The sequence below is a fragment of the Apium graveolens genome, chromosome 9, assembly GCF_009905375.1.
Source record: "Apium graveolens cultivar Ventura chromosome 9, ASM990537v1, whole genome shotgun sequence".
Classification (NCBI taxonomy): Eukaryota; Viridiplantae; Streptophyta; class Magnoliopsida; order Apiales; family Apiaceae; genus Apium; species Apium graveolens.
Genome location: NC_133655.1, coordinates 192064535 through 192083114, shown reverse-complemented (window position 1 = coordinate 192083114; position 18580 = coordinate 192064535).

Below are 18580 nucleotides of genomic sequence, written 5' to 3'. Positions count from 1 at the left end.
AATCATGATACAAATTGTATAGTTTAAGTACATGACTTGAACTTGAGATTATATAATATATCATATTCTTAAAGGTCCCTAGTCGAGTATTATTATATAGGACAATAATAATACATAGATAGACTAGTATGTTGTTTGACAAGATAACCACATCTCATTGGTTATAAGTATGGGGATACTAAAGTAAATACATAGGTACATGTGAGAGTACATGGTACTGGACAGACCCACAGTGAGATTCTTCATGTTTAATAAAGTCATAAGAAAGACTCACAGTGATAATGGTGTAACAATCCTTTGACTTGAAATCATTATATTTCTATACGAGGATTAATATACTTTGACTACATTAAAAGTTACTTTTGATCGGGTGATGATAAAAGTGGACATCGGGTATATCATGAATCGTATGAGAAATATGAATGATAGATAAAGGATTTAACCCTCCTATAATTAGGAGAGATATTATTGGCCTCTTGATTGAGTGAGATTATAAAAGCATGGCCATGCTCAAATAATGATTTGTCTCGATAATATACTCATGGATTAAGTAAACCCGGATTAAATGTTGAAGAGGATGACTAAATACATGCCTCGAGTTTAATCTATAATATGTATGGTTAAAGGGATTATATTACACGAAAAACATTAATCACGAATGGTTTTATCTAATCACGATTTAATTATTGTTTAATTGGGTAACAATGATGTATTACTAGATACCGCTCATTGTTTATAATTTTATTAGAGAATAAAATTATTGCCAATTAAATAATAGCCTATAGGGTCGCACAATTAGAGCACTTAATGGAATAGTTAATTTATATTATGGATTTAAATTAATTGATGATTATTTGAATTTTATTATAATTAAGTAAGACTTAATTGAGATAATATAAATTCAAATTAAAAGGAATGTTTTTGTCCATAATAATTAAGTATGACTTAGTTATTAATTAAATAATAGAAATTCGTTTTTATTATTTAATCCAATACCTACTAGGGTTGGGTTTTGCTATTATGGGCCTTTTTAATCAGCCATTATAAATAGATAATGATAGGTTAAAGAGGCTTGTACGTTTTTTAAGAAAAAAAACCCTAGCAGCAAAGAGAGGCAGAGGCAATTCAGATCGTCAAAAAGGAGGCTAGTACATCCATTCCGTAGTCAAGTTCGTGAGACGTTCTTGAAGGTGCTCGTGTGGATACCATAGAGGTGTTTCTCCGAGAGGTAGACACAAAGCGTGATAGCTAGGATCTCCGTTGAGTTCGTGAAAGTTAAGCTCTTGAAAGGTATGATTCGTTATCTCCATAATCTGCCCATAATTATACATGGATCCTGTTTGGGGTTTGAAATTTTTGTTTTATTTACGTTTATCTGCTGCATTTTATGCCTTCGGAACCCAACATAAAATTCATGTATCTTAATATCCGTACGGTTGGATCGTCGAAGAAATAATTTTAAAAATTAATCTAGTAAATCGGGAACGAGTCTCGTTGTATGGAGTTATAATTTTACTATATTTTTCTAATCCTAACATGCAAGATGAATTTGAATTTTTTTAATAAATTTTCCATATGAATAAAATTAACATATCTTAACATCCGTACGGTTGGATCGTTGAAGAAATCATTTTAAAAATTTATCTAGTAAATGGGGAACGAGTCTCGTTGTGTGGAGTTGTACTTTTATTAGATTTTTCTAATCCTGACATGCAAGATGAATTTGAATTTTTTTAATATATTTTTTCTTATGACTAAAATTGATATATCTTAACTTTCGTACGGTTGTATCATTGAAGAAATCAATTTAAAAATTTATCTAGTAAATCGGTAATGAGTCTCGTTGTTTGGAGTTGCATTTTTAGTAGATTTTTCAAATCCTGACATGCAAGATGAATATGAATTTTTTTAATAATTTTTTCATATGACTAAAATTGATATATATTAACATCCGTACGGTTGGATCGTCAAAGAAATCATTTAAAAAATTTATCTAGTAAATCGGGAACGCGTCTCGCTGTTTGGAGTGTCCTTTTACTATATTTTTCTAATCCTGACATGCTAGATGAATTTGAAAATTTTTAATATTTTTTTCCTATGACTAAAATTCATATATCTTAATATCCTTACGGTTGGATCGTCGAAGAAATCACTTTAAAAATTTATCTAGTAAATCGGGAACGAGTCTCGTTGTATGGAGTTGTAATTTTACTATATTTTTCAAATCCTAACATGCAAGATGAATTTAGATTTTTTAATATTTTTTTTAATATGACTAAAATTGATATATCTTAACATCCGTACGGTTGGATCGTCAAAAAAATCATTTTAAAAATTTATCTAGTAAATCGGGAACGGGTCTCGTTGTTTGGAGTTTCCTTTTACTATATTTTTCTAATCCTGACATGCTAGATGAATTTGAAACTTTTTAATATTTTTTTCCTATGACTAAAATTCATATATCTTAATATCCGTACGGTTGGATCGTCGAAAAAATCATTTTAAAAATTTATCTAGTAAATCGGGAACGAGTCTCGTTGTATGGAGTTGGAATTTTACTATATATTTCAAATCCTGACATGCAAGATGAATTTGGATTTTTTTAATAATTTTTTCATATGACTAAAATTGATATATCTTAAAATCCGTACGGTTGGATCATCAAAAAAATCATTTTAAAAATTTATCTAGTAAATCGGGAACGAGTCTCGTTGTCTAGAGTTGTACTTTTACAAGATTTTTCTAATCCCGACATGCAATATGAATTTGACTTGTTTTAATAATTTTTTCATATGACTAAAATTGATATATCTTAACATCCGTACGGTTGGATCGTAAAAGAAATCATTTTAAAAATTTATCTAGTAAATCGGGAACGAGTCTCGTTGTTTGGATTGTCCTTTTGCTAGATTTTTCTAATCCTGACATGCAATATGAATTTGAAATTTTTTAATATTTTTTTCCTCTGACTAAAATTGATATATCTTAATATCCGTACGGTTGGATCGTCGAAGAAATCATTTTAAAAATTTATCTAGTAAATCGGCAACGTGTCTCGTTGTTTGGAGTCGTACTTTTACTAGATTTTTGTAATCATGACATTCAAGATGAATTTGAATTTTTTTAATAATTTTTTCATATGAATAAAATTGATATGACTTAACATCCGTACGGTTGGATCATTGAAGAAATCATTTTAAAAATTTATCTAGTAAGTAGGGAACGAGTCTCGTTGTGTGGAGTTGTACTTTTATTAGATTTTTCTAATCCTGACATGCAAGATGAATTTGAAATTTTTTAATATATTTTTCTTATAACTAAAATTGATATATCTTAACTTTCGTACGGTTGTATAATCGAAGAAATCATTTTAAAAATTTATCTAGTAAATCGGTAATGAGTCTCGTTGTTTGGAGTTGCACTTTTAGTAGATTTTTCAAATCCTGACATGCAAGATGAATTTGAATTTTTTCAATAATTTTTTCATATGACTAAAATTGATATATATTAACATCCGTACGGTTGGATCGTCAAAGAAATCATTTAAAAAATTTATCGAGTAAATCGGGAACGAGTTTCGCTGTTTGGAGTGTCCTTTTACTATATTTTTCTAATCCTGACATGCTAGATGAATTTGAAAATTTTTAATAATTTTTTCCTATGACTAAAATTCATATATCTTAATATCCTTACGGTTGGATCGTCGAAGAAATCACTTTAAAAATTTATCTAGTAAATCGGGAACGAGTCTCGTTGTATGGAGTTGTAATTTTACTATATTTTTCAAATCCTAACATGCAAGATGAATTTGGATTTTTTAATATTTTTTTTTAATATGACTAAAATTGATATATCTTAACATCCGTATGGTTGGATCATCAAAAAAATCATTTTAAAAATTTATCTAGTAAATCGGGAACGGGTCTCGTTGTTTGGAGTTTCCTTTTACTATCTTTTTCTAATCCTGACATGCTAGATGAATTTGAAACTTTTTAATATTTTTTTCCTATGACTAAAATTGATATATCTTAACATTCGTATGGTTTGATCATCGAAAAAATCATTTAAAAAATTTATCGAGTAAATCGGGAACGAGTCTCGCTGTTTGGAGTGTCCTTTTACTATATTTTTCTAATCCCGACATGCTAGATGAATTTGAAACTTTTTAATATTTTTTTCCTATGACTAAAATTCATATATCTTAGTAACCTTACGGTTGGATCGTCGAAGAAATCACTTTAAAAATTTATCTAGTAAATCGGGAACGAGTCTCGTTGTATGGAGTTGTAATTTTGCTATATTTTTCAAATCCTAACATGCAAGATGAATTTGGATTTTTTAATATTTTTTTTAATATGACTAAAATTTATATATCTTAACATCCGTATGGTTGGATCGTCAAAAAAATCATTTTAAAAATTTATCTAGTAAATCGGGAACGGGTCTCGTTGTTTGGAGTTTCCTTTTACTATCTTTTTCTAATCCTGACATGCTAGATGAATTTGAAACTTTTTAATATTTTTTCCTATGACTAAAATTGATATATCTTAACATTCGTATGGTTTGATCTTCGAAGAAATCATTTTAAAAATTTATCTAGTAAATCGGGAACGAGTCTCGTTGTCTAGAGTTGTACTTTTACAAGATTTTTCTAATCTCGACATGCAATATGAATTTGACTTTTTTTAATAATTTTTTCATATGACTAAAATTGATATATCTTAACATCCATACGGTTGGATCGTAAAAGTAATCATTTTAAAAATTTATCTAGTAAATCGGGAACGAGTCTCGTTGTTTGGATTGTCCTTTTGCTAGATTTTTCTAATCCTGACATGCAAGATGAATTTGAATTTTTTTAATCAATTTTTCCTATGACTAAAATTGATATATATTAACATCCGTACGGTGGGATCGTCAAAGAAATCATTTAAAAAATTTATCTAGTAAATCGGGAACGAGTCTCGTTGTTTGGATTGTCCTTTTACTAGATTTTTCCAATTCTGACATGCAAGATGAATTTGAAATTTTTTAATATTTTTTTCCTATGACTAAAATTGATATATCTTAATATTCATACGGTTGGATCGTCAAAGAAATCATCTTAAAAATTTATCTAGTTAATCGGGAACGAGTCTCGTTGTTTGGAGTTGTACTTTTACTAGATTTTTCTAATCCTGACATTCAAGATGAATTTGAATTTTTTTAATAATTTTTTCATATGAATAAAATTGATATGACTTAGCATCCGTACGGTTCGATCATTGAAGAAATCATTTTAAAAATTTATCTAGTAAGTAGGGAACGAGTCTCGTTGTCTAGAGTTGTACTTTTACAAGATTTTTCTAATCCTGACATGCAAGATGAATTTGAAATTTTTTAATATATTTTACTTATGACTAAAATTGATATATATTAACATCCGTACAGTTTGATCGTCAAAGAAATCATTTTAAAAATTTATCAAGTAAATCGGGAACGAGACTCGTTGTTTGGATTGTCGTTTTACTAGATTTTTCCAATTCTGACATGCGAGATGAATTTGACTTTTTTTAATAATTTTTTCATTTGTCTAAAATTGATATACCTTAACATCCGTACGGTTCGATCGTCAAAAAAAGTATTTTAAAAATTTATCTAGTAAATCGGGAATGTGTCTCGTTGTTTGGAGTGTCCTTTTACTAGATTTTTCTAATCCTAACATGCTAGATGAATTTGAAATTTTTTAATATTTTTTTCCTATGATTAAAATTCATATATCTTAATATCCGTACGGTTGGATCGTCGAAGAAATCATTTTAAAAATTTATCTAGTAAATCGGGAACGAGTCTCGTTGTATGGAGTTGTAATTTTACTATATTTTTCAAATCCTAACATGCAAGATAAATTTGGATTTTTTTAATAATTTTTTCATATGACTAAAATTGATATATCTTAACATCCGTACGGTTGGATCGTCAAAAAAATCATTTGAAAAATTTATCTAGTAAATCAGGAACGGGTCTCGTTGTTTGGAGTTTCCTTTTATTATCTTTTTCTAATCCTGACATGCTAGATGAATTTGAAACTTTTTAATATCTTTTTCCTATGACTAAAATTCATATATCTTAATATCCGTACGGTTGGATCGTCGAAGAAATCATTTTAAAAATTTATCTAGTAAATCAGGAACGAGTCTCGTTGTATGGAGTTGTAATTTTACTATATTTTTCAAATCCTGACATGCAAGATCAATTTAGATTTTTTTAATAATTTTTTCATATGATTAAAATTGATATATCTTAACATCCGTACGGTTGGATCGTCAAAAAATTCATTTTAAAAATTTATCTAGTAAATCGGGAACGGGTCTCGTTGTTTGGAGTTTCCTTTTACTGGATTTTTCTAATCCTGACATGCAAGATGAATTTGAAATTTTTTAATAATTTTTTCCTATGACTAAAATTGATATATCTTAACATTCGTATGGTTTGATCGTCGAAGAAATCATTTTAAAAATTTATCTAGTAAATCGGGAACGAGTCTCGTTGTATGGAGTTGTAATTTTACTATATTTTTTAAATCTTGACATGCAAGATCAATTTGGATTTTTTTAATAATTTTTTCATATGACTAAAATTGATATATCTTAACATCCGTACGGTTGGATCGTCAAAAAATTCATTTTAAAAATTTATCTAGTAAATCGGGAACGGGTCTCATTGTTTGGAGTTTCCTTTTACTGGATTTTTCTAATCCTGACATGCAAGATGAATTTAAAATTTTTTAATAATTTTTTCCTATGACTAAAATTGATATATCTTAACATTCGTATGGTTTGATCGTCGAAGAAATCATTTTAAAAATTTATCTAGTAAATCGGGAACGAGTCTCGTTGTCTAGAGTTGTACTTTTACAAGATTTTTCTAATCCTGACATGCAATATGAATTTGACTTTTTTAATAATTTTTTCATATGAATAAAATTGATATATATTTACATCCGTACGGTTGGATCGTCAAAGAAATCATTTTAAAAATTTATCAAGTAAATCAGGAACGAGTCTCGTTGTTTGGATTGTCCTTTTACTAGATTTTTCCAATTCTGACATGCAAGATGAATTTGACTTTTTTAATAATTTTTTATATGACTAAAATTGATATATCTTAACATCCTTACGGTTAGATTGTCAAAGATATCATTTTAAAAATTTATCTAGTAAATCGGGAATGTGTCTCGTTGTTTGGAGTGTCCTTTTACTAGATTTTTCTAATCCTAACATGCTAGATGAATTTGAAATTTTTTAATATTTTTTTCCTATGATTAAAATTCATATATCTTAATATCCGTACAGTTGGATCGTCAAAGAAATCATTTTAAAAATTTATCTAGTAAATCGGGAACGAGTCTCGTTGTATGGAGTTGTAATTTTACTATATTTTTCAAATCCTAACATGATGAATTTGGATTTTTTTAATAATTTTTTCATATGACTAAAATTGATATATCTTAACATCCGTACGGTTGAATCTTCAAAAAAATCATTTTAAAAATTTATCTAGTAAATCGGGAATGGGTCTCGTTGTTTGGAGTTTCCTTTCACTATCTTTTTCTAATCCTGACATGCTAGATGAATTTGAAATTTTTTAATATTTTTTTCCTATGACTAGAATTCATATATCTTAATATCCGTACGGTTGGATCGTCGAAGAAATCATTTTAAAAATTTATCTAGTAAATCGGGAACGAGTCTCGTTGTATGGAGTTGTAATTTTACTATATTTTTTAAATACTGACATGCAAGATGAATTTGGATTTTTTTAATAATTTTTTCATATGACTAAAATTGATATATCTTAACATCCGTACGGTTGGATCCTCAAAAAAATCATTTTAAAAATTTATCTAGTAAATCGGGAACGGGTCTCGTTGTTTGGAGTTTCCTTTTACTATCTTTTTCTAATCCTGATGTGCTAGATGAATTTGAAACTTTTTAATATTTTTTTCCTATGACTAAAATTCATATATCTTAATATCCGTACGGTTGGATCGTCGAAGAAATCATTTTAAAAATTTATGTAGTAAATCGGAAACGAGTCTCGTTGTATGGAGTTGTAATTTTACTATATTTTTCAAATCCAGACATGCAAGATCAATTTAGATTTTTTTAATAATTTTTTCATATGACTAAAATTGATATATCTTAACATCCGTACGGTTGGATCGTCAAAAAATTCATTTCAAAAATTTATCTAGTAAATCGGGAACGGGTCTCGTTGTTTGGAGTTTCCTTTTACTGGATTTTTCTAATCCTGACATGCAAGATGAATTTGAAATTTTTTAATAATTTTTTCCTATGACTAAAATTGATATATCTTAACATTTGTATGGTTTGATCGTCGAAGAAATCATTTTAAAAATTTATCTAGTAAATCGGGAACGAGTCTCGTTGTATGGAGTTGTAATTTTACTATATTTTTCAAATCCTGACATGCAAGATCAATTTGGATTTTTTTAATAATTTTTTCATATGACTAAAATTGATATATCTTAACATCCGTACGGTTGGATCGTCAAAAAATTCATTTTAAAAATTTATCTAGTAAATCAGGAACGGGTCTCATTGTTTGGAGTTTCCTTTTACTGGATTTTTCTAATCCTGACATGCAAGATGAATTTAAAATTTTTTAATAATTTTTTCCTATGACTAAAATTGATATATCTTAACATTCGTATGGTTTGATCGTCGAAGAAATCATTTTAAAAATTTATCTAGTAAATCGGGAACGAGTCTCGTTGTCTAGAGTTGTACTTTTACAAGATTTTTCTAATCCTGACATGCAATATGAATTTGACTTTTTTAATAATTTTTTCATATGAATAAAATTGATATATATTTACATTCGTACGGTTGGATCGTCAAAGAAATCATTTTAAAAATTTATCAAGTAAATCAGGAACGAGTCTCGTTGTTTGGATTGTCCTTTTACTAGATTTTTCCAATTCTGACATGCAAGATGAATTTGACTTTTTTAATAATTTTTTCATATGACTAAAATTGATATATCTTAACATCCTTACGGTTAGATTGTCAAAATATCATTTTAAAAATTTATCTAGTAAATCGGGAATGTGTCTCGTTGTTTGGAGTGTCCTTTTACTAGATTTTTCTAATCCTAACATGCTAGATGAATTTGAAATTTTTTAATATTTTTTTTCTATGATTAAAATTCATATATCTCAATATCCGTACGGTTGGATCGTCAAAGAAATCATTTTAAAAATTTATCTAGTAAATCGGGAACGAGTCTCGTTGTATGGAGTTGTAATTTTACTATATTTTTCAAATCCTAACATGATGAATTTGGATTTTTTTAATAATTTTTTCATATGACTAAAATTGATATATCTTAACATCCGTACGGTTGGATCGTCAAAAAAATCATTTTAAAAATTTATCTAGTAAATCGGGAACGGGTCTCGTTGTTTGGAGTTTCCTTTTACTATCTTTTTCTAATCCTGATATGCTAGATGAATTTGAAACTTTTTAATATTTTTTCCTATGACTAAAATTCATATATCTTAATATCCGTACGGTTGGATCGTCGAAGAAATCATTTTAAAAATTTATGTAGTAAATCGGAAACGAGTCTCGTTGTATGGAGTTGTAATTTTACTATATTTTTCAAATCCAGACATGCAAGATCAATTTAGATTTTTTTAATAATTTTTTCATATGACTAAAATTGATATATCTTAACATCCGTACGGTTGGATCGTCAAAAAATTCATTTCAAAAATTTATCTAGTAAATCGGGAACGGGTCTCGTTGTTTGGAGTTTCCTTTTACTGGATTTTTCTAATCCTGACATGCAAGATGAATTTGAAATTTTTTAATAATTTTTTCCTATGACTAAAATTGATATATCTTAACATTTGTATGGTTTGATCGTCGAAGAAATCATTTTAAAAATTTATCTAGTAAATCGGGAACGAGTCTCGTTGTATGGAGTTGTAATTTTACTATATTTTTCAAATCCTGACATGCAAGATCAATTTGGATTTTTTTAATAATTTTTTCATATGACTAAAATTGATATATCTTAACATCCGTACGGTTGGATCGTCAAAAAATTCATTTTAAAAATTTATCTAGTAAATCGGGAACGGGTCTCATTGTTTGGAGTTTCCTTTTACTGGATTTTTCTAATCCTGACATGCAAGATGAATTTAAAATTTTTTAATAATTTTTTCCTATGACTAAAATTGATATATCTTAACATTCGTATGGTTTGATCGTCGAAGAAATCATTTTAAAAATTTATGTAGTAAATCGGGAACGAGTCTCGTTGTCTAGAGTTGTACTTTTACAAGATTTTTCTAATCCTGACATGCAATATGAATTTGACTTTTTTAATAATTTTTTCATATGAATAAAATTGATATATATTTACATTCGTACGGTTGGATCGTCAAAGAAATCATTTTAAAAATTTAGCAAGTAAATCAGGAACGAGTCTCGTTGTTTGGATTGTCCTTTTACTAGATTTTTCCAATTCTGACATGCAAGATAAATTTGACTTTTTTAATAATTTTTTCATATGACTAAAATTGATATATCTTAACATCCTTACGGTTAGATTGTCAAAGATATCATTTTAAAAATTTATCTAGTAAATCGGGAATGTGTCTCGTTGTTTGGAGTGTCCTTTTACTAGATTTTTCTAATCCTAACATGCTAGATGAATTTGAAATTTTTTAATATTTTTTTCCTATGATTAAAATTCATATATCTTAATATCCGTACGGTTGGATCATCAAAGAAATCATTTTAAAAATTTATCTAGTAAATCGGGAACGAGTCTCGTTGTATGGAGTTGTAATTTTACTATATTTTTCAAATCCTAACATGATGAATTTGGATTTTTTTAATAATTTTTTCATATGACTAAAATTGATATATCTTAACATCCGTACAGTTGGATCGTCAAAAAAATCATTTTAAAAATTTATCTAGTAAATCGGGAACGGGTCTCGTTGTTTGGAGTTTCCTTTCACTATCTTTTTCTAATCCTGACATGCTAGATGAATTTGAAATTTTTTAATATTTTTTTCCTATGACTAGAATTCATATATCTTAATATCCGTACAGTTGGATCATCGAAGAAATCATTTTAAAAATTTATCTAGTAAATCGGGAACGAGTCTCGTTGTATGGAGTTGTAATTTTACTATATTTTTCAAATACTGACATGCAAGATGAATTTGGATTTTTTTAATAATTTTTTCATATGACTAAAATTGATATATCTTAACATCCGTACGGTTGAATCCTCAAAAAAATCATTTTAAAAATTTATCTAGTAAATCGGGAATGGGTCTCGTTGTTTGGAGTTTCCTTTTACTATCTTTTTCTAATCCTGATATGCTAGATGAATTTGAAACTTTTTAATATTTTTTTCCTATGACTAAAATTCATATATCTTAATATCCGTACGGTTGGATCGTCGAAGAAATCATTTTAAAAATTTATCTAGTAAATCGGGAACGAGTCTCGTTGTATGGAGTTGTAATTTTACTATATTTTTCAAATCCAGACATGCAAGATCAATTTAGATTTTTTTAATAATTTTTTCATATGACTAAAATTGATATATCTTAACATCCGTACGGTTGGATCGTCAAAAAATTCATTTCAAAAATTTATCTAGTAAATCGGGAACGGGTCTCGTTGTTTGGAGTTTCCTTTTACTGGATTTTTCTAATCCTGACATGCAAGATGAATTTGAAATTTTTAATAATTTTTTCCTATGACTAAAATTGATATATCTTAACATTCGTATGGTTTGATCGTCGAAGAAATCATTTTAAAAATTTATCTAGTAAATCGGGAAAGAGTCTCGTTGTCTAGAGTTGTACTTTTACAAGATTTTTCTAATCCTGACATGCAATATGAATTTGACTTTTTTTAATAATTTTTTCATATGAATAAAATTGATATATATTTACATCCGTACGGTTGGATCGTCAAAGAAATCATTTTAAAAATTTATCAAGTAAATCAGGAACGAGTCTCGTTGTTTGGATTGTCCTTTTACTAGATTTTTCCAATTCTGACATGCAAGATGAATTTGACTTTTTTAATAATTTTTTCATATGACTAAAATTGATATATCTTAACATCCTTACGGTTAGATTGTCAAAGATATCATTTTAAAAATTTATCTAGTAAATCGGGAATGTGTCTCGTTGTTTGGAGTGTCCTTTTACTAGATTTTTCTAATCCTAACATGCTAGATGAATTTGAAATTTTTTAATATTTTTTTCCTATGATTAAAATTCATATATCTTAATATCCGTATGGTTGGATCGTCAAAGAAATCATTTTAAAAATTTATCTAGTAAATCGGGAACGAGTCTCGTTGTATGGAGTTGTAATTTTACTATATTTTTCAAATCCTAACATGATGAATTTGGATTTTTTTAATAATTTTTTCATATGACTAAAATTGATATATCTTAACATCCGTACGGTTGGATCGTCAAAAAAATCATTTTAAAAATTTATCTAGTAAATCGGGAACGGGTCTCGTTGTTTGGAGTTTCCTTTCACTATCTTTTTCTAATCCTGACATGCTAGATGAATTTGGATTTTTTTAATAATTTTTTCATATGACTAAAATTGATATATCTTAACATCCGTACGGTTGGATCGTCAAAAAAATCATTTTAAAAATTTATCTAGTAAATCGGGAACGGGTCTCGTTGTTTGGAGTTTCCTTTTACTATCTTTTTCTAATCCTGACATGCTAGATGAATTTGAAATTTTTTAATATTTTTTTCCTATGACTAAAATTGATATATCTTAACATCCGTACGGTTGGATCGTCAAAAAAATCATTTTAAAAATTTATCTAGTAAATCGGGAACGGGTCTCGTTGTTTGGAGTTTCCTTTCACTATCTTTTTCTAATCCTGATATGCAAGATGAATTTCAAACTTTTTAATATTTTTTTCCTATGACTAAAATTCATATATCTTAATATCCGTACGGTTGGATCGTCGAAGAAATCATTTTAAAAATCTATCTAGTAAATCGGGAACAAGTCTCGTTGTATGGAGTTTTAATTTTACTATATTTTTCAAATCCTAACATGCAAGATGAATTTGTATTTTTTTAATAATTTTTTCATATGACTAAAATTGATATATCTTAACATCCGTACGGTTGGATCGTCAAAAAAATCATTTTAAAAATTTATCTAGTAAATCGGGAACGGGTCTCGTTGTTTGGAGTTTCCTTTTACTATCTTTTTCTAATCCTGACATGCTAGATGAATTTGAAATTTTTTAATATTTTTTTCCTATGACTAAAATTGATATATCTTAACATCCGTACGGTTGGATCGTCAAAAAAATCATTTTAAAAATTTATCTAGTAAATCGGGAACGGGTCTCGTTGTTTTGAGTTTCCTTTCACTATCTTTTTCTAATCCTGATATGCAAGATGAATTTCAAACTTTTTAATATTTTTTTCCTATGACTAAAATTCATATATCTTAATATCCGTACGGTTGGATCGTCGAAGAAATCATTTTAAAAATCTATCTAGTAAATCGGGAACAAGTCTCGTTGTATGGAGTTTTAATTTTACTATATTTTTCAAATCCTAACATGCAAGATGAATTTGTATTTTTTTAATATTTTTTTCATATGACTAAAATTGATATATCTTAACATCCGTACGGTTGGATCGTCAAAAAAATCATTTTAAAAATTTATCTAGTAAATCGGGAACGGGTCTCGTTGTTTGGAGTTTCCTTTTACTATCTTTTTCTAATCATGACATGCTAGATGAATTTGAAACTTTTTAATATTTTTTTCCTTTGACTAAAATTAATATATCTTAATATCCGTACGGTTGGATCGTCGAAGAAATCATTTTAAAATTTTTCTAGTAAATCGGGAACGAGTCTCGTTGTATGGAGTTGTAATTTTACTATATTTTTCAAATCCTGACATGCAAGATCAATTTAGATTTTTTTAATAATTTTTTCATATGACTAAAATTGATATATCTTAACATCCGTACGGTTGGATCGTCAAAAAATTCATTTTAAAAATTTATCTAGTAAATCGGGAACGGGTCTCGTTGTTTGGAGTTTCCTTTTACTGGATTTTTCTAATCCTGACATGCAAGATGAATTTGAAATTTTTTAATAATTGTTTCCTATGACTAAAATTGATATATCTTAACATTCGTATGGTTTGATCGTCAAAGAAATCATTTTAAAAATTTATCTAGTAAATCAGGAACGAGTCTCGTTGTATGGAGTTGTAATTTTACTATATTTTTCAAATCCTGACATGCAAGATCAATTTGGATTTTTTTAATAATTTTTTCATATGACTAAAATTGATATATCTTAACATCCGTACAGTTGGATCGTCAAAAAATTAATTTTAAAAATTTATCTAGTAAATTGGGAACGGGTCTCGTTGTTTGGAGTTTCCTTTTACTGGATTTTTCTAATCCTGACATGCAAGATGAATTTAAAATTTTTTAATAATTTTTTCCTATGACTAAAATTGATATATCTTAACATTCGTATGGTTTGATCGTCGAAGAAATCATTTTAAAAATTTATCTAGTAAATCGGGAACGAGTCTCGTTGTCTAGAGTTGTACTTTTACAAGATTTTTCTAATCCTGACATGCAATATGAATTTGACTTTTTTAATAATTTTTTCATATGACTAAAATTGATATATATTTACATCCGTACGGTTGGATCGTCAAAGAAATCATTTTAAAAATTTATCAAGTAAATCAGGAACGAGTCTCGTTGTTTGGATTGTCCTTTTACTAGATTTTTCCAATTCTGACATGCAAGATGAATTTGACTTTTTTTAATAATTTTTTCATATGACTAAAATTGATATATCTTAACATCCGTACGGTTAGATTGTCAAAGAAATCATTTTAAAAATTTATCTAGTAAATCGGGAATGTGTCTCGTTGTTTGGAGTGTCCTTTTACTAGATTTTTCTAATCCTAACATGCTAGATGAATTTGAAATTTTTTAATATTTTTTTCCTATGATTAAAATTCATATATCTTAATATCCGTACGGTTGGATCGTCAAAGAAATCATTTTAAAAATTTATCTAGTAAATCGGGAACGAGGCTCGTTGTGTGGAGTTGTAATTTTACTATATTTTTCAAATCCTAACATGATGAATTTGGATTTTTTTAATAATTTTTTCATATGAGTAAAATTGATATATCTTAATATCCGTAAGGTTGGATCCTCAAAAAAATCATTTTAAAAATTTATCTAGTAAATCGGGAACGGGTCTCGTTGTTTGCAGTTTCCTTTTACTATCTTTTTCTAATCCTGATATGCTGGATGAATTTCAAACTTTTTAATATTTTTTTCCTATGACTTAAATTCATATATCTTAATATCCGTACGGTTGGATCGTCGAAGAAATCATTTTAAAAATTTATCTAGTAAATCGGGAACAAGTCTCGTTGTATGGAGTTGTAGTTTTACTATATTTTTCAAATCCTAACATGCAAGATGAATTTATATTTTTTTAATATTTTTTTCATCTGACTAAAATTGATATATCTTAACATCTGTACGGTTGGATCGTCAAAAAAATCATTTTAAAAATTTATCTAGTAAATCGGGAACGGGTCTCGTTGTTTGGAGTTTCCTTTTACTATCTTTTTCTAATAATGACATGCTAGATGAATTTGAAACTTTTTAATATTTTTTTCCTATGACTAAAATTCATATATCTTAATATCCGTACGGTTGGATCGTCGAAGAAATCATTTTAAAAATTTATCTAGTAAATCGGGAACGAGGCTCGTTGTATGGAGTTGTAATTTTACTATATTTTTCAAATCCTGACATGCAAGATCAATTTGGATTTTTTTAATAATTTTTTCATATGACTAAAATTGATATATCTTAACATCCGTACGGTTGGATCGTCAAAAAATTCATTTTAAAAATTTATCTAGTAAATCGGGAACGGGTCTCATTCCGTTTACTGGATTTTTCTAATCCTGACATGCAAGATGAATTTAAAATTTTTTAATAATTTTTTCCTATGACTAAAATTGATATATCTTAACATTCGTATGGTTTGATCGTCGAAGAAATCATTTTAAAAATTTATCAAGTAAATCAGGAACGAGTCTCGTTGTTTGGATTGTCCTTTTACTAGATTTTTCCAATTCTGACATGCAAGATGAATTTGACTTTTTTTAATAATTTTTTCATATGACTAAAATTGATATATCTTAACATCCGTACGGTTAGATTGTCAAAGAAATCATTTTAAAAATTTATCTAGTAAATCGGGAATGTGTCTCGTTGTTTGGAGTGTCCTTTTACTAGATTTTTCTAATTCTAACATGCTAGATGAATTTGAAAATTTTTAATATTTTTTTCCTATGATTAAAATTCATATATCTTAATATCCGTACGGTTGGATCGTCAAAAAAATCATTTTAAAAATTTATCTAGTAAATCGGGAACGAGCCTCGTTGTATGGAGTTGTAATTTTACTATATTTTTCAAATCCTAACATGATGAATTTGGATTTTTTTAATAATTTTTTCATATGACTAAAATTGATATATCTTAACATCCGTACGGTTGGATCGTCAAAAAAATCATTTTAAAAATTTATCTAGTAAATCGGGAACGGGTCTCGTTGTTTGGAGTTGCCTTTTACTATCTTTTTCTAATCCTGACATGCTAGATGAATTTGAAATTTTTTAATATTTTTTTCCTATGACTAAAATTCATATATCTTAATATCCGTACGGTTGGATCGTCGAAGAAATCATTTTAAAAATTTATCTAGTAAATCGGGAACGAGTCTCGTTGTATGGAGTTGTAATTTTACTATATTTTTCAAATACTAACATGCAAGATGAATTTGGATTTTTTAATAATTTTTTTATATGACTAAAATTGATATATCTTAACATCCGTACGGTTGGATCCTCAAAAAAATCATTTTAAAAATTTATCTAGTAAATCGGGAACGGGTCTCGTTGTTTGGAGTTTCCTTTTACTATCTTTTTCTAATCCTGATATGCTAGATGAATTTCAAACTTTTTAATATTTTTTTCCTATGACTTAAATTCATATATCTTAATATCCGTACGGTTGGATCGTCGAAGAAATCATTTTAAAAATTTATCTAGTAAATCGGGAACAAGTCTCGTTGTATGGAGTTGTAATTTTACTATATTTTTCAAATCCTAACATGCAAGATGAATTTGTATTTTTTTAATATTTTTTTCATCTGACTAAAATTGATATATCTTAACATCCGTACGGTTGGATCGTCAAAAAAATCATTTTAAAAATTTATCTAGTAAATCGGGAACGGGTCTCGTTGTTTGGAGTTTCCTTTTACTATCTTTTTCTAATCATGACATGCTAGATGAATTTGAAACTTTTTAATATTTTTTTCCTATGACTAAAATTCATATATCTTAATATCCGTACGGTTCGATCGTCGAAGAAATCATTTTAAAAATTTATCTAGTAAATCGGGAACGAGGTTCGTTGTATGGAGTTGTAATTTTACTATATTTTTCAAATCCTGACATGCAAGATCAATTTGGATTTTTTTAATAATTTTTTCATATGACTAAAATTGATATATCTTAACATCCGTACGGTTGGATCGTCAAAAAATTCATTTTAAAAATTTATCTAGTAAATCGGGAACGGGTCTCATTGTTTGGAGTTTCCTTTTACTGGATTTTTCTAATCCTGACATGCAAGATGAATTTAAAATTTTTTAATAATTTTTTCCTATGACTAAAATTGATATATCTTAACATTCGTATGGTTTGATCGTCGAAGAAATCATTTTAAAAATTTATCTAGTAAATCGGGAAAGAGTCTCGTTGTCTAGAGTTGTACTTTTACAAGATTTTTCTAATCCTGACATGCAATATGAATTTGACTTTTTTTAATAATTTTTTCATATGAATAAAATTGATATATATTTACATCTGTACGGTTGGATCGTCAAAGAAATCATTTTAAAAATTTATCAAGTAAATCAGGAACGAGTCTCGTTGTTTGGATTGTCCTTTTACTAGATTTTTCCAATTCTGACATGCAAGATGAATTTGACTTTTTTAATAATTTTTACATATGACTAAAATTGATATATCTTAACATCCTTACGGTTAGATTGTCAAAGATATCATTTTAAAAATTTATCTAGTAAATCGGGAATGTGTCTCGTTGTTTGGAGTGTCCTTTTACTAGATTTTTCTAATCCTAACATGCTAGATGAATTTGAAATTTTTTAATATTTTTTTCCTATGATTAAAATTCATATATCTTAATATCCGTACGGTTGGATCGTCAAAGAAATCATTTTAAAAATTTATCTAGTAAATCGGGAACGAGGCTCGTTGTATGGAGTTGTAATTTTACTATATTTTTCAAATCCTAACATGATGAATTTCGATTTTTTTAATAATTTTTTCATATGACTAAAATTGATATATCTTAACATCCGTACGGTTGGATCGTCAAAAAAATCATTTT